Consider the following 25213-nt stretch of genomic DNA (forward strand, 5'->3'; position numbering starts at 1 on the left):
ACTGGGCAACATAACGCTGTTGAAGTAGTTTAGAAAGGCAGCCTTTGCACAGATTCAAGGATGATTCTACTGCCTGCAATGCTCCTCTAGCGTAAGGACCGCGAGGAAAAAGAAAAGGGGTAAACGCAAGCATCGTCTGCGACCGTCGTAATTAATATACACATCACATACGTAAATCCTATATTATTCATTTTGTCTTGTTTCCCTTGTAGTGCAGGGAGAGCTGGCTTGGGAATCAACCCAGGAAAGACAGAAGAGCTGGAACCAATTATAAGGATGAATCACAAGTGCTCAGGCGTTTACAGGTGGGAGAGATGAAGATAGCTGAGAACTCTGAACATTTGGGATTACATTTTAACTGGAGGAATGATGTCCAGCTAGAACTAAACTAACGAATCGTTAATTCTTCGAGATCATATAACACACTAACACCAACCATTAAAGCAAGGGTAATCTCAACAGGAGTTAAAAGTTCAGAAATATAATACAGTAACTGCCCGAGAGCTGCTTCTTTAAAAAAAGAAAAAAAATATGGTGTGTGAGAGGAAGAATTTTGGGCCAAAGAATGAAGAAAAATGGCAGAGGAGACTGCAAAATGAAGAAATATTTACTATGACGAATCAACCCAATACTGCACTAGAAGCAAAAGTTACACAGCTACAATAGGATGGACGTGTTACGAGGATGACACATTAGGGGCTCAAATGGTTAAAATGGCTCTGACCACTATGAGACTTAACGTCTGAGGTCATCAGTCCCCTAGAACTTAGAACTACTTAAACCCAACTAACCTAAGGACATCGCACACATCCATGCCCGAGGCAGGATTTGAACCTGCGACCGTAGCGGTCACGCGGTTTCAGACTGAAGCGCCTTTAACCGCACGGCCACACCGTCCGGCTGACACATTAGTGGAAAAGTAGTGTTAGTAGGATGGCCAGAAGGAAAGCGCACTCGGGGAAGGCCAATTTACAAGATGGGATCGTGGATTACCTAAGGACCTGCAAGAACTAGGGTTTACTGGAAGCTGGATGGAAGTTGCACAGGATAGAATCTGGTGGAGGCGGTTTAATTATAAACTCGAAGCATGATATGCAAGGTCCCCTCATCGCTGATTAAGTAAGTAATGTTTCGTTCGTCAGGTGTGAGTATCCTCAGACTTTTGTTGCCCTCGTGACAACAAAATGGTTCAAATGTATCTGAGCACTATGGGACTTAACATCTATGGTCATCAATCCCCTAGCACTTAGAACTAGTTAAACCTAACTAACCTAAGGACAGCACACAACACCCAGTCATCACGAAGCAGAGAAAATCCTTGACCCCGCCGGGAATCGAACCCGGGAACCCGGGCGTGAGAAGCGAGAACGCTACCGCACGTCGTGACAACACGTTAGACCATGCACAAATGTATACAGGTAATCATTTTTCCCCGCTACATTTGCAATTGGAACAGGAAAGGTGATCACTGGCATTGGTACAATATGTGCTCTGACAACCATTCGACAGTGGCTTGCAAAGAACGTATGTGGATGTAGATGTAGAAACCGAATGCATAACCCACGCAATTAAGAAAATGGGAAGAGAAACCGGAAAGCTTCGAAATTCAACACAATGAGGGCAAAGAAAAGTCTATGCAAAAATCCTCGTGCTTTTGCATCTCGATGGGCATCTAGTTACAGGATCAAGTTATATTATTAACTTTTTTGTATCGATCACAAACTATTTCTTATTAAGACATGATCCGTTTCACTGGCTTTCGTACCATCATCAGATTTAAAAGGAGCTAATAAAAAAAGGGGGGAAGCCGGCCGCGGTGGCCGAGCGGTTCTAGACGCTTCAGTCCGGAACCACGCGACTGCTACGGTCGCAGGTTCGAATCCTGCCTCGGGCATGACTGTTTGTGTTGTCCTTGGGTTAGTTAGGTTTAAGTAGTTCTAAGTTCTAGGGGACTTATGACCTAACATGTTAAGTTCCATAGTACTCAGAACCATTTGAACCAAAAAAAGGGGGAGATGAGTGGGAAGACTAAGAATATGCACTGTAGTATGAAACCTAACTGAGCACACAACCATACATCATACTGTATCACTTACATTGTTTGGCTACGAGCAGCACGTCAGTGTGAACTGAGGTATGATAAGCTGCAGACCACAGGCTGTGCGGTCCTTTGCGACATGATGACAGCTGAGACAGGCGCCGCTAGGTGTCTCGCAGGATCAAGCATCTACAAATCGGTACTAAATAGGACACTGAAATTTAATCATTTAAATGCGTATTACTTGTTTGTAGAGATAGAAATCAGCAAAAATTGTAAAACCATATCTGCGTGGGGGATTATCTTTTCCAGACACGAAAAAAGAAAAGGCTGACTTGTCATTCTTGAGATACAGTGTGGTCCATTGACCGTGACCGGGTCAAATATCTCACGAAATAAGAGTCAAACGAAAAAACTACAAAGAACGAAACTCGTCTAGCTTGAAGGGGGACACCAGATGGCGTTATGGCTGGCTCGCTAGATGGCGCTGCCATAGGTCAAACGGATATCAACTGCGTTTTTTAAAAAAATAGGAACCCACATTTTTATTAAATATTCATGTAGTACGCAAAGAAATATGAATGTTTTAGTTGGACCACGTTTTTCGCTTTGCGATAGATGGCGCTGTAATAGTCACAAACATATGGCTCACAATTTTAGACGAACAGTTGGTAACAGGTAGGTTTTGTAAATTAAAATACAGAACGTAGGTACGTTTGAACACTCTATTTCGGTTGTTCCAATGTGATACGTGTACCTTTGTGACCTTATCATTTTTGAGAATGCATGCTGTTACAGCGTGATTACCTGTAAATAACACATTAATGCAATAAATGCTCAAAACGATGTCCGTCAACCTCAATGCATTTGGCAATACGTGTAACGACATTCCTCTCAACAGCGAGTAGTTCGCCTTCCGTAATGTTCGCACATGCATTGACAATGCGCTGAAGCATGTTGTCAGGAGTTGTCGATGGATCACGATAGCAATTATATTTGAACTTTCCCCACAGAAATAAATCCGGGTACGTTAGATCCGGTGAACGTGTGGGCCATGGTATGGTGCTTCGACGACCAATCCACCTGTCATGAAATTGCTATTCAATACCGCTTCAACCACACGCGAGCTATGTGCCAGATATCCATCATGTTGGAAGTACATCGCCATTCTGTCATGCAGTGAAACATCTTGTAGTAACATCGGTAGAAAGTTACGTAGGAAATCAGCATACATTGCACCATTGAGATTGCCATCGATGAAATGGGGGCCACTTATCCTTCCTCCCACAATGCCGCGCCATACATTAACCCGTCAAGGTCGCTGATGTTCCACTTGTCGCAGCCATCGTGGATTTTCCGTTGCCCAATAGTGGATATTATGCTGGTTTACGTTACCGCTGTTGGTGAATGACGCTTCGTCGCTAAATAGAACGCGTGCAAAAACTCTCATCGTCCCGTAATTTCTCTTGTGCCCAGTGACAGAACTGTACACGACGTTCAAAGTCGTCGCCATGGACTTCCTGGTGCATAGAAATATGGTACAGGTGCAATCGATGCTGATGTAGCATTCTCAACACCGACGTTTTATACATTCCCGATTCTCGCGCAGTTTGTCTGCTACTGATGTGCAGATTAGCCTCGACAGCAGCTAAAACACCTACTTGGGCATCATCATTTGTTGCAGGTCGTGGTTGACGTTTCACACGTGGCCGAACACTTCCTGTTTCCTTAAATAACGTAACTATCCGGCGAACGGTCCGGACACTTTGATGATGTGGTCCAGGGTACCGAGCAGCATATACAGCACACGCCCGTTGGGCATTTTGATCACAATAGTCATACATCAACACGATATCGACCTTTTCCGCAATTGGTAAACGGTCCATTTAAACACGAGTAATGTATAACGAAGGAAATACCGTCCGCACTGGCGGAATGTTACGTGATACCACGTACTTATACGTTTGTGACTATTACAGCGCCATCTATCACAAAGCGAAAAAAGTGGTCCAACTAAAACATTCATATTTCTTTGCGTTCTACACGAATATGCAATAAAAAAAGGGGGTTCCTATTTTAAAAAACGCAGTTGACATCCGTTTGACCTATGGCAGCGTCATCTAGCAGGCCAACCATAGCGCCATCTGGTTTCCCCCTTCAAGCTAGACGAGTTTAGTTCTTTGTAGTTTTTTCATTTGATGTTCATTTCGTGAGACATTTGGCCCGGTCACTATCAATGGACCACCCTGTATACAGGTTGGTTTAGATAAAACAAGATAAAATAGTTCATACAACTTAAGATAGGCAACCTAACTTAAATCATCCGCCTCAGCTAAAGATGATATAAGTTGGGTTGCCTATCTTAAGGCGCATGGAGAGAGAGAGAGAGAGAGAGAGAGAGAGAGAGAGAGAGAGAGAGAGAGAGAGGGGGGGGGGGGTGTTGGAGGGAAATAAAGATGAACGAATTATCCGAATGGGACGGAAATCGGTAGATCTAATGTACATGTACAGGAAAACAAATGCTTACAAATTCAGAAAAATAGGATAATTCATTCAAGAAAAAGAACTTCACAAACTGTGCAAGTCAATAGCGCGTCGGTCCACCTCTGGTCCTTATGCAAACATTTATTCCGCTTGGCATTGATTGACAGACTTTTTGAATGTCTCCCTGAGGGATATCGTGCTAAATTCTGTCCAACTGGCAACTTAGATCGTCAAAATTCCGAGTTGCTTGGCGGGCCCTGTCCATAATGTTCCAACGTTCTCAACTGGAATCTCATTGACTGGAGCAGAATTGTATTCAGTGATGAAAGCCGCTTCTAACTGAGCTCCGGTGACCAGCGAAGACGTGTCTGGACACGATCCAGACAGCGGTGGCATACCAACCTGACTGTGGCCTGCCATGCAGCTCGACAACCTGGATTGGTTGTCTGTCTGGGGTGCCATTTCTTTTCGTTGCTGGACCCTTACATCACAGCGGTACGTCGACGACATTATACACTCCATTTTGTTGCCCTTCATGGTAAGCCATCCTGGGCTTACGTTTCAGCAAGATAAAGCCCGTCCTTATATGGCGAGAGTTTCTACTGCTTGTCTTCGTGCTTGCCAAATCCTACCTTGGGCAGCAGGATCGCCGGATCTGTGTCCATTTGAGAACGTTTGGAGCATTATGGGCAGGGCCTTCCAACCGGCTCGGGATTTTGACGACCTAATGCGCCAACTGCACAGAATTTGGTACGAAGTCGTCAGGAGGATATCCAAAAATTCTACCAATCAATGCCAAGCGGAAAAATTACTTGCATAAGGGCCAGAGGTGGACCAGTGTGTTACCGACTTGCTCAATTTGTGAAGCTCTTTCTCTTGAACAAATCATCCATTATTTCTCAGATTAAAATAATTTGTCTGTCTCTATATGTATGTCACATCTGCCCGTGCCCGTCCCATTCAGGTAATTCCTACGTAGAGCGCCTTTTTTGTTTCTTGGTGCGTATTTCACGGGCCAGTTTTATTTTTCCACCCTTTACACGCTAAGGCACGAAATATAAAAGTACTGGACATCATTATTATCCCCACGCCAAAGTTGCAAGGAACACCGCGCCTTTTAAATAGTACCACTTTCTCCAAATCGTAGAGCGCCATGCGTTCTGTACCAGTCTATCTTTTCGCAACCGTCCTCCACCACTTAGAACATTTACGCCTCTCCTACTCCTCCCATGAACTCGAATCCGACACCCGGCATCGATGAAAATCCATGTCTGCTGCTGTGTCTCTGTCACCAGGTCCTTCCTTCCCTCCATCTCCAAGCACTCCATCTTCTTTCCCAATGGAACTTCAATCGCCCTCCCATCCATGTAATCTACCCCTCCCCCAATCATACCATACCCATCCCATTCCATACCAAACGAAGGCTCCAATACATTCTTTCATTGCCCAGTAGGCCTCCCATTCCTCTCCCAACATCAGCATCCCAACTATCAGTTCCTTCCTACAAAGACAGCCCTCTTCCTTTGCCATACAACACTCTCCTCAATACATCCCATATCTAAACCCCCACAGAGAGTTAATAGGAGCCCATTTCACATCATCCTTATTATGGTTTAAAATATACGTCACATCACCATTTTTTTCTTCTGCCTCTACACTTCATGGATTAGGCATTATTGCCCGTTCCAGGATCACAGTTGTCTCCAATTTGTTCTGGGTCGTCCTCAATCTCTTCTTCCCCTCGGTATGTAGTCCAACCCTGGTTTGGGAAGTCTAGTGTTGTCCATTCTTTGCAGGTGATTAGTCCATTACGTCTGTTACGCAATATTTTATTATGTACTGATCCCATATTTAATTCCTTCCTAATTTTTCCATTTCACATCCTATCCATCTCTGTAACTTCTTTAACACTCCTTGAATCTCTTATTTCTGCCGACTGTATTTTATTCAGTTGATTTTAAGTTGCCACTCAGGCTTCGCTGCCATAAATCATTGTGGGTAAAGACATTGCTCTACGAAATTTTATTTTGTTTCTTTTCTAAATTTTAAAAATAAAGTTCTTTGTATGATTCCACCTCACCTTGGAAATTGTTAACTTTCTGCTCAATATCCTTACAATTTTAAAACGTTATGTCGCCGTCAATATATTTAAAGTTCGATACTCGTTCTAAAAAGTTGTTTGTAGCAAAATCTTTTATCTGATTGGATCCTTTGCTCTGAAAGTAATACTTTTCGTTTTATTAAAACATTTACATAGATTTGTTTAAGAGATACATGGATTTCTGTAATTGTGTCTCATTTATTTGAATCTTTATTTGATCGTCTGCAAAGAGAAGTGTGTCTGAATAGACAGTTTGATAATATAATTCCTGGGACTACTAGCAAGATCCTTTTTTTTAAATGTCGTCAATATATGTATATTAAAAAGAATGGACGATAATCTATGCTCTTGTCTAAGTTCTGTAGTTCCTAGAATCTGTTCATTTCTTTTAATTCCTGTGTCTGATAAAATTTCTGTTTCTACACAGACTCTTTATTACCAAAATTAGGTGTGTTGTGTAGCCCCTACTTTCTAGTATTTGCCATAATTTTATTCGATATAATCTGTCACATGCCTTAAAAAATCGATTAAAGTGAAGTGTGTTTCCAAATTCTTTTCTCCTCTTAGTCTTGCTCTTTGCTCCTTTCTTAGCAATCGATCTGGAATAGTTTTTGATCTGTTATTATTTTAGCATATTTATTATTATTGGTTTGAAATTTATTATTATTTATTTAGAATTTCGTATATTATTGTAGTGTATAATTTTCTTATAGAAATATCAATCATCCGGTATTCACACTTTCAAAATCATCCCAGAAAGTATTTTTTGTTTAATACCAGCGGGAAAATTCTCTTTTTGGATCACAAAAAAGACTAATATGCTCCTGTTTAAAAGATTTTGACTGAAAAGTGGGGTACCAGCTGCCTCGTTCTGCCTTACTCAGTACCTTTAAAAAATCTCCTAAAAATTTTGGCATGCGAACATACTATGCAACCTGCCTCTCGCTCCCAGAAGCTCCCATAATTGTAACAAGTCCATCGCTGAAAGTTGCTCATACCCACCCACATCCACTTGTCCACTCTCACTTACTCATTCAGCCGAACTCACTTTCATTATCTCTTTGTGTCTCGATGTCATTATCTTCTGTCTCACAGCCACAGTCTCCTTTGATATGTCTTACTACTACTTTCTCTCTCTCTCTCTCTCTCTCTCTCTCTCTCTCTCTCTCTCTCTCTCTTACTGCTACTATCGCATTCATTCCTTCCCACTGCTCCAGTCTTTTCTCAATGTCACTATTTCTCTCTCCCTAGTCGTCGACTCTGACTTTCATTGTCGCTGGCCCTCACCCACTTTCACTTTCTTCTCCTCTTTGCTCCTCTCTCACGAGCACTATCTCCTTCGTTACTTTCCTAGCACTGTTCTGTCACTGTCGACTACTTTCGACAGCCACTGTGTCCGTATCTTCTTCTCACATTGCCATTGTCTTCTTGCTCTTCCTATACCACAATCACAGTCTACTCTTTCCAATATTTATTACTTTTATGTCTCTTTGTCACTGCCACTGTCTCCTCTCAGCAAGAGAGATTGTGAATAAGTTCGCATGCTGAAATGTTTGGGAAAATTTTGGAAGGTGCAGAGGAAGGTAGAATGAGGCAGCTGGTACCCCACTTTCCAATCTAAGTCTTTTAAACAGGTGCATATTCGTCTTTTTTGAACTCCAATCGGAGCATTTTTTTGCTGATTCCCTGCGTTCCCCTGCCACAGCTCGGCACGTCACTCACATGAAAATAGCCTTATGGGTTCGTAAAATTTTGATAGTTTATATGAAATAAAAATAAAACTAATTTTACATCTCGGATAGGATTTTACGTGCACAAAAATTTTATCAGTAATAACATGGGGTTCACAGAGTCTTTCTGATGATAACGGAGAAATTTTACAGCATATTTCTCGGTGTTGCGTTACTTTATAAATTACGTTTTCGCCTCTCACTATCTAGTTTAGATATACACTTAGGGTAAGTTTGAACCTCTGTATCTCGGAAACGGAGAAAGATATCAAGAAAATTTTCTAGGTCGTTTGCGACAGAGATCTAAGGAACACATCGTAAGAATTTCAGACATTTGCTATTCATAGCTGTCTTGGAATCTACAGCTCTGTATTGGTACGAAAAAAATGGTAAAAATGCCATTTTTATGGTTTTATAAGGAAATGCCCACGACATAATGGTACCTCCATATACCCCATAGAGGTCCACTGTGGACCATATCTAATGCAAAAAGAACCAACCGATTTTCTCCTTTTGCCTAGGCAGGAGGAAGTGTGTAGTATTCTGTTGGGCATACAAATGCTTCGTCGCCCAAGGACTATCCAAAACATTTGACCCTACCTTCCTATCGCCACATCAATATAGCCCTAGGTATAAACCCCGGAAGAATCTCGTTTTTATGCGCGGCGTCTTGGAACATGTCAGGTAGCCCGTGCTGGCGCATACGTACCAATTATCATATGCATTTTAGTACCATAAATTATTTTACTTTAATCTGATCTATTCTATAAAACTCAAAGAGTGAAGTGTGGGAACATGGCTGCTGCCAGCCAGTCCCCCATCAGCCACACACACATCGCGGAATAGGGTTGTACGTAACTTTTAAAGAAAAAGAAATCACCATTATTCAAATGGTTCAAATGGCTCTGAGCACTACGAGACTTAACACCTGTGGTCATCAGACCCAGGAACTTAGAACTACTTAAAGCTAATTAACCTAAGGACATCACACACATCTATGCCGAGGCAGGATTCGAACCTGCGACCGTAGCGGTCGCGCGGTTCCAGACTGAAGCGCCTAGAACCGCTCGGTCACACCGGCCGGCTCACCATTATTGGTATATAAAATACTGTCACCATTACACAAGGCGCAACCAAATTGCAGTACAACCGAAAACATAAAGAAGCCATAGAGGTATCCAAGCAGTATTTTTAGATCTGATGATGGTTGAAAAGGTATCGAAACCGGTCATATGTAATAAAAATACATTGTGATCGAAAAACAAAATTTTTGTATTATAAAATGCACTGGCATCGCTTCATCATAATACCACTTTTTCTCACAGAAACAAATGAAAACAGTGTTAAATGTATGAGCTGCGGAGCTGGTAATGCAAGCAGGATGGCGTCAGAGAAAAACGGAGAAGCTGAACGCAGACGAGCTGCTGGTTGTTTACCTGCGCAGGTGTAGCAGGCGGGAGGTCAGGCGGGCACCAGGGAACTCCAGAGCATGTCCCGCGGGCACTCCTGCGACGCACCGTCCCGCTACCTGCAACACGAGGCAGTCGTGTTAGCACGCCGCTACTAAGCTCGCCCTCACACGGGGCCCATCTGCGTTTAGCACCTCCACTGCAGGGCAGCGCAACAAAAGGCGCCGGGCTCTTGTCTTACTAGTGCTGTCTTCCGCTAAGTGGACGAGGGTAGGGAAAAAGTTTCACAATCTGGAATACCGGCCGGCCGCGGTGGACGAGCGGTTCTAGGCGCTTCAGTCGGGAACCGAGCGACTGCTACGGTCGCAGGTTCGAATCCTGCCTCGGGCATGGATGGGTGTGATGTCCTTAGGTTAGTTAGGTTTAAGTAGTTCTAAGTTCTAGGGGACTGATGATGTCAGATGTTGAGTCCCATAGTGCTCAGAGCCATTTGTACCAATACCGTCGTATTTAGACCAAAAATACATTCGCAGAATACAGGAAATAATATATTCCATATAAGAAAGTAATTTTTTTATTTTATTAAAATTGATTAGATTTTTCATTGTTAACACGGACGTTCGAAATTACAAAATGTATTTCAGTGACACAAGTAACTATTAAGAGAAGGAATGATCTATTAAATATAATTCTTCAGAATTTCCCAGTGACCTGTTGACATATTTCAGGTGTCGGGATTTCTGCTGGATGCCAGTGTCGTACTTGCACGGTATTTCGATAACATAACTCGTTATCTTACTTGAAACTGCTTCTCGAATGGTTAGGGTCCAGTATGTATATCTGCCGCCATCCCCCCCCCCCCTCCCCCTTAAGGTCGGTTCCAAGCTTTCCCTCTCCAGTTCGCATCCAGTGGGGCGCAGACCATAGAGGGGATGCCTGCAACCGAACACGGAGGGGGAAAGGCGTAGGTATAAATATTGGACCCGTTCCACGTCTACCGAACAATACAAATTGAACCACTCCAAACCAGGCTGGTCAAGCTTCGAGCGCGGTACGGCAGACATATACTAAACGAAAGACCTGACATGGAAGACCTCATCTCCCCCAACCACAGAACCCGTCGAAAACCCAAATACAAATACATTACCCCTTTCAGCACACCGCAAAAACATTCCCAGACTTAGCCCCAATCCTGGAACCACTCACAGCCAACTCCTCTACCCACCCCCACCTAGATGAGGGAACACACACACACACACACACACACACACACACACACACACACACACACACAGGCAGGCACACAACAACACTACAAACACGACCAAAAACCTCTCAAGGAGTTATTAAACTATAATATATATATATATATATATATATATATATATATATATATGTATGTATGTATGTATGTATGTATGTATATGTAAAAATTGTAAATAGTAAATATGACAATACGTATATCTTGTACAAATATGTTTCAAATTCAACCAAGAACCTCTCAAGGAGCTTTAAACTAAAATTGTAAATACTAAATAAGATCATATGTATATCTTATACAAATATCACTCAAAAATGTAAACTGACCTGATGAGTATCTTGTAAAAATATATCTCAAAATTCGAACTATTAAATTGTAGGAAATATACAATATTAATCAAGCAATAGTACTTTAAGACATATAAATGCATTAAGTGAAAATTTAAATCATACTAGCATGTTATAGAAAATTGTATAATCAATATGAAACATGCATTGAATCGCATGAAATACAGAAATGTAAAATAAAAGTAAAATGTGAAACCCTATGGCTGAAAAGGGCGTATAGCAAGCCCTCGAGCAGCCCGCCCTTCTCCCTCAGAGAAGTGAATGAAAAGTGCAAAAATAAATAAATAAATAAAACACTCGAGAAGCTCCCTAAGACTGGAGCAATTCGACTTTACGAATACCACTCAACAACACAACTCCTCCGCATAGTCAAACATATAATACACGGCTACAACATGTACAAAGCCACAGGGGTCGTGTTTCTGAAAATCGCCGGCCGGAGTGGCCGGGCGGTTCTAGGCGCTACAGTCTGGAACCGCGCGACCGCTACGGTCGCTAGTTCGAATCCTGCCTCGGGCATGGATGTGAGTGATGTCCTTAGGTTAGTTAGGTTTAAGTAGTTCTAAGTTCTAGGGGACTGATGACCTCAGCAGTTAAGCCTCGTAGTGCTCAGAGCCATTTGAACCATTTTTGAACCTGGACATCGAAGAAGCTTTCGATCATCGCTGGCACAACGGCCTTACACGCAAACTAACGGATGCTGGCTCCCCGGCGGTCTCGTATGTCTCATACGCTCATATCTCACAAACAGATGTTTCAACACTGACGTGCACGGCAAACATTCGACACAACGCAGTATACAAGCTGAAGTACCCAGGGAAGCAACCCGGGGCCCATCTTCTTCAACCTCTACATTAATGGTGTGGCATTACATTCTTTAGGAAGTTATTTGTAAAAAAGTATTGTACACCAGGAGTAAATCTAATGATTGTCTCTAACAAGAAGTCTGTAAATATATGTGTCTGTGTCTGTAAATATATGTGTATACGAATTAGCTTATTTTAAATTGATCTAAATTTGTAAATACTTTGACATGTCCTATATCCTTGTAAAAATAGATCTACGGATGAATAAAGCTGCTACTACTGCTACTACTACTACTACTACTACTACTACTACTACTGACTTTTTAGCAACACAAACACGACGGTAGCCATCTACGCGGATGACACAGCCATCCTTGCGCAAGATGGAAACCTTCGAATATAAATTCACGAATACAGACGACACTCAGAACTGCCGAGCTTTGTTTGGGACGATGGCGTATTAAAGTAAACGTCGACAACTGCGAAACACTTTTGTTCACATGCAGATCGAAGTTACTGCGCAAACATCAACACTGTCGACAGGTAACACTACATGTACGCCCAATACGTTTCCGAGAGAAAGCCAGAAATCTCGGTGTCTGGTTGGACTGGAAACTCACATGGGGGACCACAAAGAATAAGTTCCAACAGAGCGCACGATAGGCTCAAGCAACTGTACCCAAGGCCTAACAGGGAAAGTACACTGAATAGGAGGGTGTCGAAGTCCATATACATGACACTGATTAGACCTCTGATGACGTATGCAGCTGCCGTCTGGGGATACGCAGCTCCTACATGTCTGCGCCGCCTGTAGATCATACAGAAAAAAGTGCTACGCATCATTAGCAACGCTCCACACTACACCCTCACCATGGATCTTCACAATGAATACCGCCTTGAAACCCTCAAGGAAGTAACTCGCCACACATCTATATAGGAACGCGAGACACTCAAACAATCCTCTCATCCTTACTCTGGGAAACTATGATCACAACAATAGGTGGGAGCATCAGCGACCAAAGGCACTACTAGCTAGGGCATAACCACTAAAGTACAACCACTAGCGACAACATCGGCGACTGCTATTAAAGCTAACCAACAGGCCACAGCAGGAAAACCGATAAGCTGGCACACTGACGCACAAACAAACCGCCAACACTATCGCACACTGTGAATCTGATATATGACCTGTCGGGCAATAAACGATGATGAACCTAATTATCAAAGGTATGCTGACACTGGCAGAGAAGCCAACACCAGCACCCAGCTGCAGCCGCCGAGTAATACCACCGTACAACGTCAAAGGTATCCGCCTGCATAATACCCACTACTAATAAAGTCTACCCTTGGATGACCTGTCACAGGCAGCAAGAAAACCGCTACTGCTCTTGCAACCCGACCCAATTATCGCAAAGTTGTTTTTTTTTTCCCTTGGGACTTTTTCCCCTCTGCCCTTCAAACCGCTACCCTTTGTTTAATTTTCGACCCAATCTACCTCCAGATGAGCGCGTATTAATGGTTAACCTTAACCAGACGTACGCAAACATCGCAGTACCCACATCCTGCGAGACCTCACTTAAGTGAAAACTAACCCTTGTGCGGAGACGGCAGTAGATCTTTTGTGTTGGCCATCATGCCGGTGTGGGCGTGGAGAGGCTCCACCTCTTCAAAAAAAAATTCGAGAAGCACTCTGGTAGGAAACGAGTTACGTTATCGAAATATCGTGCAAGAACGAGACTGATATCCAGTAGAAAACCCGACGCCTTAAAGATGTCAACAGGTAGCCGGGGAAGTCTGAAGAATTACATTTAGTAGATCATTCCATGTCTTAATAGTTACTTGTGTCATTGGACCCGTTCCACTAGAGGAGCAGTGTCGGGTAGTACCTGATGAAGATAACGAGTTACGTTGTCGAAATATTGTGCAAAACCGATGCTGATATACACCAGAATACCCGACACGTCAAAGATAGACTACCGACAGCTGACATAATAAAGTGTTAAATTGTACTCAAGAATTTAATCACTAGAATTCAAAAATTTTGGTACACAGTTAGTAACTTCATACGCATGGACGAAGAAAAGTTACCCTGTGTTCCAACCCTAAGAGGGAAAAAAGTGCCAGCTTTGAGGAAAGAATTTATCAGAGAATTAAGCTCTCTGGACTTATTAAAAGTCACCCTTCCGGAAGAGTACACTGGTCACTTTGGAGCGCTGTAGATGGTACAGAACTGGTACCAGGTCATCAGATGAACCTGCGCTGCTGACCTATGTCATGGAAATGGTGTGTATGTGCCAGATGGTTACATGGAATCAGTGTGGTAAGATGTATCGACGTGGAGACATAACAGAATTGTAGGCATGATCTATTGTGTTTTGAAATGCTCATAACCACACAGTGAAGTTGCCAATTTGTTGTTTCAGTGCAGACTGCCCAATACAAGACAATGGATGGTGTGCCATTCACAGCCATGTTAGAATAGGGGTCAAAATGAGCCTGAGCTACATGTACTGGGTTGAGCGTCACGCTTTGCCATTGACAATCGCTGTCAAACTCGACAGCAACTATTGCTGTCAGTGAATGCAGGTCCATCTCGACCAGTTTCCGGGCGAATGTTGGGAAGGGAACGGCATTTTGAGTCGGCTACATCGCAAACCGCCACTGCAATCGGTGGTACATAAAGCTGCAAGTCTTCAATAGCTCACAGGGTAAAGAGGGTGTTGTGGTGGTGTTTTAGGGGAGTTTCTCGTACCATGACTTGGGTCTACTCATTCTGGTCACCGTGAACATCAACCAACATGATCGAACAGTCCACAGGTGAATTGCTGGTCTATAGTGCCCAACGGATCCGTTGGACACTATGAACTGACAGTACACCCGTGACTGTTTGATCAACAAACACACCGAGAGAAACTGAAAAATCACATGAACCGGGGTGTTTCTTTTAACATTCTGTGTGGTCAACTGATGTCCTTTTTTATACATCTTCATGATGAATGTGCAGTGGACATTTCCATCTTATAAGATGACAACAGCAGTGCTCCTGGGGCTGCACACATATACGTTCCTGATTTGACGAAGACTCAGGCACCTTGTCGAACCTCTACTGACTGGCTAAATCACCCGATTTTAATCGCATAGAAAATGTCTGAGACTATTTGAAACAGCAGTTGAAACTTAGCAATCAACATGCCTGTAATTTGGTAGCCCTGCGGGATCTGCATTAATTGACTGTTCCGTTGATTCTTGGTAAAATATCCGTAATCTATAGGATTTAATCACCAAAGAGTGGCTTCAGATAGACATGGCGCAACTGAATAAACTTATGGGCACTCTTCCTTGCTGAATCAACTAGGGGCAGTGCTATAGTTATTGGACTGATGTCTGCTCGGACTCACTAACTTTTTGTCTGGTGTGGACATATAAGAGGCGATCACCGTGTTTCCGTATGACGGCGTTGCTGCGGCGTATATGAAACGTAGCGCGACTCCGATCCGGGTCTACAAGCACCGACATCTAGGAAGGAATTAGTGTGGCATTCGTGTATTTCCGACGTGCGTGCGGTATATGCGGAACTGTGAACTATGGCGACTCTATTACCAAATGGGTTCAAACAGGACCAACTTGCTGTTATTTTTTTTCTTGGTTGCCAAAAGACAAACACTCGTAGACATCCATCGGAGAATGATGAATGTGTATGGGGCATCATGTCTATCGAAAACCATCTTTGTGGAATGGTGCGCAAAGTTCCATGCTGGTCACAATTCGATATAAGACGTCGATCGATAGTGGAGGTTCAGTCTGGAATCTCGCGACCGCTACGGTCGCAGACTCGAATCCTGCCTCGGGCATGGATGTGTGTGTTGTCCATAGGTTAGTTAGGTTAAAGTAGTTCTAAGTTCCATGGGACTGATGACCTCAGATGTTAAGTCCCATTGTGCTCAGAGCCATTTGATCGTGGAGGTAAGACTTATCCATCTTACTGATTTAAAGGAACCTGGTGTTTCCATTACTTCGGAACGGTACCGCGCAACGCTGGAGAAATTACGGCGTGCAATTAAGGCGAAATGTTAGTGGAAACTGCGCCAAGAGGTGCTGCTGGTTCAAAATAACGCTCCTCCAATATAGTAAACTTCGTAACGCATACGTTACGCCAACTCAAATGGGAGACACTCGAGCTCCCGCCCTGTATTACTTGATCTCTCCGCATCCAATTACCACGCCTTCGAACTCTTAAAAAAGGCCTCGAAGCGTCGACGATTCCTGTCGGACGAGAATGTGCAGCAGGCAGTTACCGACTTCTTCACGCAACAGTTCACGGTGTTTTATCAAACAGGTATCTTTAACCTGGTGTGTCCATGGGATGACTGCCTGAATGCTCACAGCGATTTTGCCTGATTGGCGTATCGATTATGCACTGTACTTTTTGATCGCCCTTCACATGAAAGAGAAAGTGTTAAGAGATATTTCAGATTGCTGAAGTGTTGTAGGAGAACTAGAACATGGTTTAATAGCACCAGCAATTACTAGATCAGAACGTTAGTTCTTTTATGCTGCTTTTCACACCCTGCAAATATCTTCCACAGGACGAAACATATTTCACTTTTCACCTTGGCCGCTGTATGCTTGAGGAACTTAGTCTATTATTTCATCACAAGTAGCAAGTTTTGGCCTTGTGGCCGTTTGCAAGCGAGACATGATCCACATCAAGCTGCACGTAACGCAGTCATTCGAACGTGGCTTCAAAGTAGATACTAACTAGACGTGACAAAGCAATCCAATGGGTTCACTTGATCAAGAATAAAAGAGTAGGTGGAAAAGATATTTTTTATATTTTGCAGATAAGAATATTTTAAACAACTTGAAAAGAAAGAAACTGGGCTGTAAAAAAAAAAACAACTTCGCTTGGTTATTGAAGAATGGCGTGAAGAACAAGGGTAAAAGATTATATGTGTATGCGGTGAATACGGATTTCACCAAAAACAATTGGCATAGGTTGGTTGCTTGATATTGGGGGGGGGGGGGGGAGTGAGGTCATCGGTCGCATCGGCTTGGGGAAGGAAGTCGGCCGTGCCCTTTCAAATGAACCATCCAGGCATTCGCCTGAAGCGATTCAGGGAAATCACAGAAAACCTAAAACAGGATGGCCAGACGCGGGTTTGAACCGTCGTCCTCTCGAATGCGAGTCCGGTGTGCTAACTACTGCGCCATCTCCCTCAGTTATTACGATACCTACGAAAGGAATCGGTAACGATGTAAGTAGGCTGTTTAGGTTTTCACGTAGGCTGCTTAGGTTTTTATGTTGGTGACGCCACGTAGCGCTCTGTATGACAATCACTGACTGTGCTGTGTGCAGTCTGTGGTTTTCATACAGAACGCTACGTGGCATTACCAACATAAAAACCTAAACAGCCTACTTACAACGAGTCTTGAAATTATACAGGAGAACCTTGGCGCTGTTACTAACACTTTCTTCAATAATACTACTCAACTGTCTTAAATTAAATCAAAAGCTCAGATAGAATAATTCGTTGGTGTACAGAGCTAAAGGACGAAAGTAACTTCCGCATGATGCGTTATTGCCATTTAAACTGGCTCGTGAAACTTCGAGCATACATAGAAAGAGCTACTACAGTAGAGTACAGAAGGTAACTGAAAGAAATACACAACGAGAGGAACAAGAATGACACTCATAGTCAAAGACTATAATTACACTGAAGTCACCGTGACTTATGATGGTCCCCTGAAGATTATAAATTACCTGACATGGTCCTTAATAGGATGTGTAATCAGCACGACCGGCAATGCTTGTCTGCGACTTGTTCCCATCCAGGCCACAAAGTTGCTAATGAACTCTTATGGTAGAGCAATCTATTACACCTAAACCACCAAAACGATCATGTTACACAATGTTTTTACATTTCCCCACCTCTCGCCATATCAGGCTACATCCAGCGTTGTCAAAGGTAATCGTAGCGGTGTTATATTGTGGGGAGGCATAATGTTGAATGGGCGTACTGACCTCCGAATCTTTGAACACTGTACCCTCACCGGTCAACTTTATCGTTACACTGAATTCGTTTCTGGTGTGCAACTTTTTAGGGACCATCCGGCCCTGACTGCATGTTTATGAGTGAAAATGCACGACCTTATCGAACAGTGCTGGTGAAGGAGCTCTTCGAACGGGAGGATAATCGGCGAATGGACTGGCCTCCCCGTTCCCCCGATTTAAATTCATCGAGCACTTGTAGAATGCGCTGGGGAGACGCACCGCAGCACGACCAAAGCACCAAAGACCGTCCGGCAGTTGTCACCCACGGTGGAATGCGAACGGACGCCCTACGACAAGAACTTCTTACCAACCTTGAGGCCAGCACAAGACGACAAGAACTTCTTACCAACCTTGAGGCCAGCATAGAAGCGCGTTGCAGAGCATGCATTGCCGTCCATGGTCATCACACACACCATGTCCCCCCTTTTTTAATCTCCAGTGGATCGCCATAATCGTGTTGACTCCAGTGTAATTCCTGTCTTACAATAAAAGTGCCATTCCTGTTTGACTCATTGCGTATTTCTGTACAACAATGTAGCAGTTATTTCTATGTATGGTCGAAGTTTCATCGATCTATGATACCCCGCAGTGATACAACAAAGGAGAGTTACTTTCGTCCTAGCGTTTAGCATACCAGCGCATTCTGTAAGAGATGACTTGTGATTTAGGAAAGAAAAAGTAACAAGAAAATCTGTAATAGTACTATGGAAAGACGGACTGAAGTAGTAAGCGTCTGACCTAACATCTCAGGTCATCAGTCCTCTAGACCTTAGAACTACTTAAACCTAACTAACCTAAGGACATCACACACATCCATGTCCGAGGCAGGATTTGAACCTGCGACCGTAGCAGTCGCGCGGTTCCGGACTGCAGCGCCTAGAACCGCTCGGCCACCACGGACGGCACAAGCTAACATTCCTGATGTAAAATGCAATAAAAGTGAAGTGACACAATGAAGATTTTGCAGTTATATATCTCCCAAAAGTAAAGTCGCCAGCTGGAAATGATTTTGACCTTCCTTGATACTATATAGTCTCAGTCGAAAGCCGTTGTACATCGATTACACTATCGAGTACTTGGTTTTTGTGCAACGTTTTGAACTACTCTGCACGACGCTATTTCTGCATATTGATCTTTCCTTTTTTCTGATCAATGGACAAATTATAACTTTCTTTGAGCTGTAGCAGACTGTAAAGATTTGCAACTATTTCGAGAAATTTTCTTGAAATACACAGGTTTTTTTTTTTTTGCCCAGTACCTTACTCAAATCGAATATAAGTGATTTTCCATTCAACTCGATCGTTGACCATGGAACAGCAATGCAGCAGACGAGGCTCAGGGCTCGCGCTCTGAAGGAGTGAACGTCAAATCCTGCCTTATCACTCCGAGTTAGATTTTCCTGCGGTTTTCCTTACTCAGTGCAGGAGATGCGTCACAGTTTTCCTTCCCTCTCGTTATCCAACTAAGCCAGTATTCCATCTCTAACAACACTGATAACGACGAAACCTCCTTCCTTCCTTCCTTCCTTCTCAGGCGTGCGAAGTCTGAGAGATACCACAGATGAACTTGCCATCACATTAACAGCACCCAAAAAACGGTGTTTCCAGAAATTTGAACCAAAATAGCCTTGTTATTAACTTTAGAAATATCGTATAGTAAGCGAGGTACATCCAGCAGGCGGCACTGCAGCGGGTGGCTCGTACCTTGTGCCTCGCAACACTCGCACTGAACATCCGCGTCATGCGGGAAGGGGGGAGCTTGCTGGTGTTGCAAAGCTGCACTCTCTCCTCATCCTGCTCAAAGTTCGCCACATACGACAGGGGAGCTGGCTTCCAGAGGCAGGCTAGTCTCTTGTAAAGGTGTCCGGACCCTCCACTTCTGCTCTTCACCTTTTCACCTGGAGCTTCTGGTGGGCAGCCACCCAGGCCATTTTTTTCTGCACGATGCTTTTCCTGGAAAACAGACTTCTCCCGAAGGGCCTTTATCTGTGCGTTGCCTGGCACAGGTTAGTTTCCATCTTCGTCCTCTCCACATTTGACGCTATGGCCGGGCACACGTCAGCGGGGTGCAATACCAATGAGCAGATAGCTTCTGTCCTAGTGCTGACTTCAGGCGTCTCCTTGTAACACACATTGACCAGTCTACTTCTGTGTCCACCTTATTCGCATATGAAAATGAAAGAAGTCATTACTAATAAGCACTCAGGAAGAGAAACAAATTTCTTGTAGATTTCAGGGCACAGTGACGTCACTCATAGAGAAATGTTAGACAACTTAACGAAGCGAGAAATGAACTTAAGCGAAATCAGAAACGATAGACTTCTTTTCCAAGACATGCTGAGCCTAGTTATTGAAAAAGTGAGAAGAGAATGACAGAGGAAATGGGATTCGACCAAGATTTCAAAAGAAGTCCACTGTTGCTGCAACTTAAAGCCATATTATCTTCTAGTTTCACAGACTGGAATAAAGCATATGGTTCATAACAACTGTTACGCGCATGAGTGTAAATCATCGCAAATTTCCAGCCTACCTGTTCCGAATGGAACTGAAGGAAGGGTTATGTGATTTATGCATCGAAGGAAAAGACACGAACCATCTATTATTCTCTTTACCAGGCACAGCAAAACTCTTTTATTCGGGCTCTGATTAAAGCAAAAGTCTCCCTTCCAACATAGGATGCACTGTTGCTGTCAACACAAAAGAGTGAACTATTCATATTATTAAATGTTATCTTCATTTGAATGTGTGCCGTCTACCTATGTAGATACATTGTATAAATGTGTGGATATTTCGTACGATGCCATGGGTTCTTTTAAATTGTTCTTATGACTTCAAGGAGTAGGCTCACAGCCTTGCCGTCTCCACAACAACCACCTTTTTCCTTGGCCTTCCAACAACTCTCTTGGCTTTAGGTCTATAGTCTGTTACACGTCTGACTGCTATTCTTCCCCCCCCCCCCCCCCCCTTACCCCATTCTTTCAATATATTTCTTCCATTTTGACATCCCGCATTCTATTCTTCCATATATTTAATTCGTTACAACTTTCACAATATTTTTTGACGTCTCAGAGTTCATCCTTTTACTTTCCTCAAAAATTTCTTTACAGCTGACTGTATCGTTCTTTGGTCTTTCTTAGTTATTGGCCAGATCTTACCTTCGTATGTGAGCATAGCTGTTGCCGTTGAATTGCAGAATTTTGAACTATGTCTTTCTTGGTTTTATTGGCTAATGTTTTATGTATAATAGCACATATCATTTGATGCTTGTTTAACTTACTGGAGATGTCGTTACCATATTCAAAACTTATATCACATCTTAAAAACTGAAAGTGATATACCAGTTCAATCGGTTATCATTTTAGCATTATTTAAGCATGTACTGGTATTTTCCAATAAAAGCCATAACTCTCATTTTATTTTCTGATATTTTCAAGTCACAGTGTTTGCCTATCAAAATCAAGCGACATAGAGCAAACTGTAAATCATCCTCAGTCTTTTTTTAAATCATTTGGTCATCAGCGAAGAGCTCAGTATTTAAATGTGTATTTCTAGCACTTTTTATAATTATAATACAATTACATTAGGAGTTATTTCTGGTGGTATCACGTATTAATCATTTATTCATATCCTAATACTTTGTGAATAGGAATTAACGCACAGGACAGTAGAATAACCTTGTGACGGGTGGCAGCACACGGTACTCGGCAGCACACACACACACTGCGCCTTACACTATAACAGGGAACGGAATCAAAGTAAACACGCCAACTTTTATTTGTGCAAAAACGAATTCAACTTTTGACGTCTTTCTGCCAAACTTATTGACCTTTTCTTATTTTTTCTGACAACAGTGTAGCCTTACTGCAGTTTGCTGAATTTTCACCATTTCATGAAATACATCTAGAACACCGGGAGGAGTTAGTTAACCCATTTTCAGAATATTGTTGACCTCATAACTACAAAGGTTCTTGCGTCGTACTTTTTTTTGGTCAACAATCGCGGCCTCGGTTGAGATATTAATTTCGTAACTTTTCTGTCACATTCCGGGTGCTGCTGCTTGCCAAATCAGTCAGTGTTTATTTGCCTCTGACAGGAATTTTCTGTTATGTTGAGTAGGCATGACCTTATTGATGAGGAGATTTAGGGTGTTCTGGAGAACTCCACTTTGAATCAGAAAGTGACTCATCGAATTCAGATGGGAATTTTCTGCGAAGATACAGTATTTCGGCTATGAGCAGCTCTGGGATCAGTCGCCTCGCCACGTTATATTAAGTTCTCGACAAGATCCTCTGTTATAGAGTTCGAAATTCACCTCTCAAGATTCACACCGAAGCTATGCAGTTTGTGCAGTGCTGTTGTGCAAGTAGCCGCTTGCAACGCGAGCAGGGGCATGGCGACATACGACGCGTAACTCTTCAAGAGTACTTCTGTTCGACACAACTGAAGTTTTTTGTCAGCGAGAGTTGGAACTAAAATTTCATTTAACTCAAAGAGATTTACCTAAAGCAAGAAACATTGTAATTTTTCACTAGCAAGAGAATCTACGCAAGAAAGAGAAATCCGTTGGGTATCAAAAATCTTTCGCAGACTCGCTCTTTAAACAGTTTATAAGTCTATATCTAATACATACTCAGCAAGCCACCGCGCGGTAAGTGGCGGAGAGCGCCCTGTACAACTATTGGTCATTCCCTTTTCTGTTCCACTCGGAAACAGAGCGAGGGAAAAACGACTGTATATACGAGGGTTGTCCAGAAATTAAGTTCCGATCGTACGCGAAATGGAAACCACTGGGAAAATCCAGTAAAGCTTTGCACAGATGTGTTGGGCAGTGTCTCTAGTATGCCCGTCGATCACGTCGCGTCGTTCTTTTCAATTCTGAGTGAACAGTGAGCATGTAAAGATGCGTATGGAATAGCGTCTCCCGCCAAGTATGAGGGCCTGCTTAGAGATTTCGCCTGTGTCATGCAGCCCACATAACACAACTGTCGAGCAGTTCCTTCTTCATGGCAGTTCTCGGCCCACACTGCAGGGGCAATGAAGACGCTCGTGCAGCGTTTCCGACGAGAAGTGTTTGATCACCCACAATACAGTCCGTAATTGGCTCCCCCTGAGTCTTATCTCTGCTCACAAGAACCGCTGGCTACGAAGACAAATTTTTTTCACAGACGACGAGCTGCGGACCAGTACAGATAACTGGCCGAAAGCACAGGCGACTGCTTTCTATGAGGAGGATATTGGAAAAATGATACGACACTACAACACTCGGAGTTGGAGTAGCGACTATGTAGAGAAGTAGGTGGAAGGTGTACCTAACTGTTGCAAATAAAACGTTTCTTGTTTTCACTGCGGTTTCCATTTCTCGACCGATCGGAACTTACTTCCTGGACAACCCTCGTATGTCTCTGTATGAGCCCTAATTTCTCGTACCTAATGTTGGTAGTCCTTACGCGCATTGTATGTTGGCTGCAGTAGAATCATTCGGCAATCAGCTTCAAATGCCGGTTTTCTAAATTTTCTTAATAGTGTTTTCGAAAAGAACGTCGCCCTCGCTCTTAGGATTTCTATTGGAGTTCCTGAAGTATCTCCGTAATACTTGCTTGTTGTTCGAACATACCGGTAACAAATCTAGCAGCCCGCCTCTGCATTGCTTCGATGCCTTCCTTCAATCCGACCTGGTACGGATCCCAAACACTAGAGCAATACTCGAGAACAAGTGGCACCAACGTCCTGTATGCGGTCTCCTTTACAAGTGAGGCATTTTTCCCTGAAAGTCTCCCAATGAACCGAAGTCAACCATTCGCCTTTCCTACACAGTCCTCACATGCTCGTTCCATTTCATATCGCTTTGCAACGTTACGCCCAGATATTAAAAAACCTGACCGTGTCAAGCGGTACACTACTAACGCTGTATCCGAACATTACAAGTTTGTTTTTCCCACTCATCCGCATTAACTTATATTTTCCCACATTTAGAGATCACTGCCATTCATCTTGACAACTACAAATTTTGTCTTAGTCATCCTGTATTTTCCAACGTCACTCAACTTCGACACTTTACCGTACACCTCGACATCAGCAGCAAACAACCGCAGACTGGTGCCCACTCCGTCCGCCAAATCATTTACGTATATAGAAAACAACAACGGTCCTTCCTCGGGGCACTCCTGACGATACTCTTGTCTGATGAACACTAGCCGTCGAGGACAACATGCTAGGTTTATTACTTAAGAAGTCTTCGAGCCACTCACATATCTGTGGAATTGTTGCAATGGAGCACCGTGTCAAATGCTTTCCGGAAATCTAGAAATATGGACTCTGCTCATTGTCCTTCAACCATAGTTCGCAATATATCATGCTGATTCGTGGACAGTCTCTTCTCAGTCTCACGAAAATTTATTATATTCGAACTGAGAATATGTTCAAGGATTCTGCAGCAAACCGAAGTTAAGGATATTGGTCTCTATATGCCTATGGTAATTGGCGAGACAAAGACGCTACTCAGACTGACTAACAGTTTTAAACCACACTTCGTACCTAATTTCTAAACACAAAGACAATGTCGCTGAGCAACGTATGATTTAATGCGATTTCCGTTATTTTACTTTTGTTCATCTTATAGCTTTTTTTTTCAAGACACTATCTCTCTCGATCGCTCAACTGAGAATGTTATTGGCGAACCTTAAGGTTTTTTATATCTTTTCTGTAGTTTCCCTAAATATCTCAATACGTTTTTGCAACAAGCCCGAGATCCACCCCTTCCGTTATTATCCTCTCGGAGTTGGCAAGACGCCTTTCATGACCCCCACGTCTATGAGTTGCTAAATTGCAACCTTTTATGTGAAACTTTATTACTTCCCAGCGTACTCGACGTCCAAGAGACGTGAATGCAGACAGGTAGCGTCCTCGATAATCGGCGGCATGTGAACAGTCCGTCATTTTCATGGCAAAACAGGTACAAGAGGCCGCTGTGAAGGGGATAAAACTGT

The 25213-nt window shown here is 43.1% G+C and overlaps 1 protein-coding gene across 2 annotated transcripts in view; it reads right to left on the reverse strand.

The window, feature by feature from the left end:
- LOC126188403 (protein GDAP2 homolog) overlaps positions 1-25213 on the reverse strand; it is a 1021851-nt gene that overhangs the window by 273172 nt on the left and 723466 nt on the right. Inside the window, exon 8 of one of the 2 annotated variants that reach the window (XM_049930005.1) lies at positions 9790-9881. The exons of the other annotated variant lie outside the window; for it this stretch is intronic. The gene's annotated coding sequence lies outside the window, so the exon portion shown is untranslated. The remainder of the gene's footprint in view (positions 1-9789; positions 9882-25213) is intronic. 2 annotated transcript variants of the gene reach the window in all.

Source organism: Schistocerca cancellata, chromosome 5, assembly GCF_023864275.1.
Source record: "Schistocerca cancellata isolate TAMUIC-IGC-003103 chromosome 5, iqSchCanc2.1, whole genome shotgun sequence".
NCBI lineage: Eukaryota > Metazoa > Arthropoda > Insecta > Orthoptera > Acrididae > Schistocerca > Schistocerca cancellata.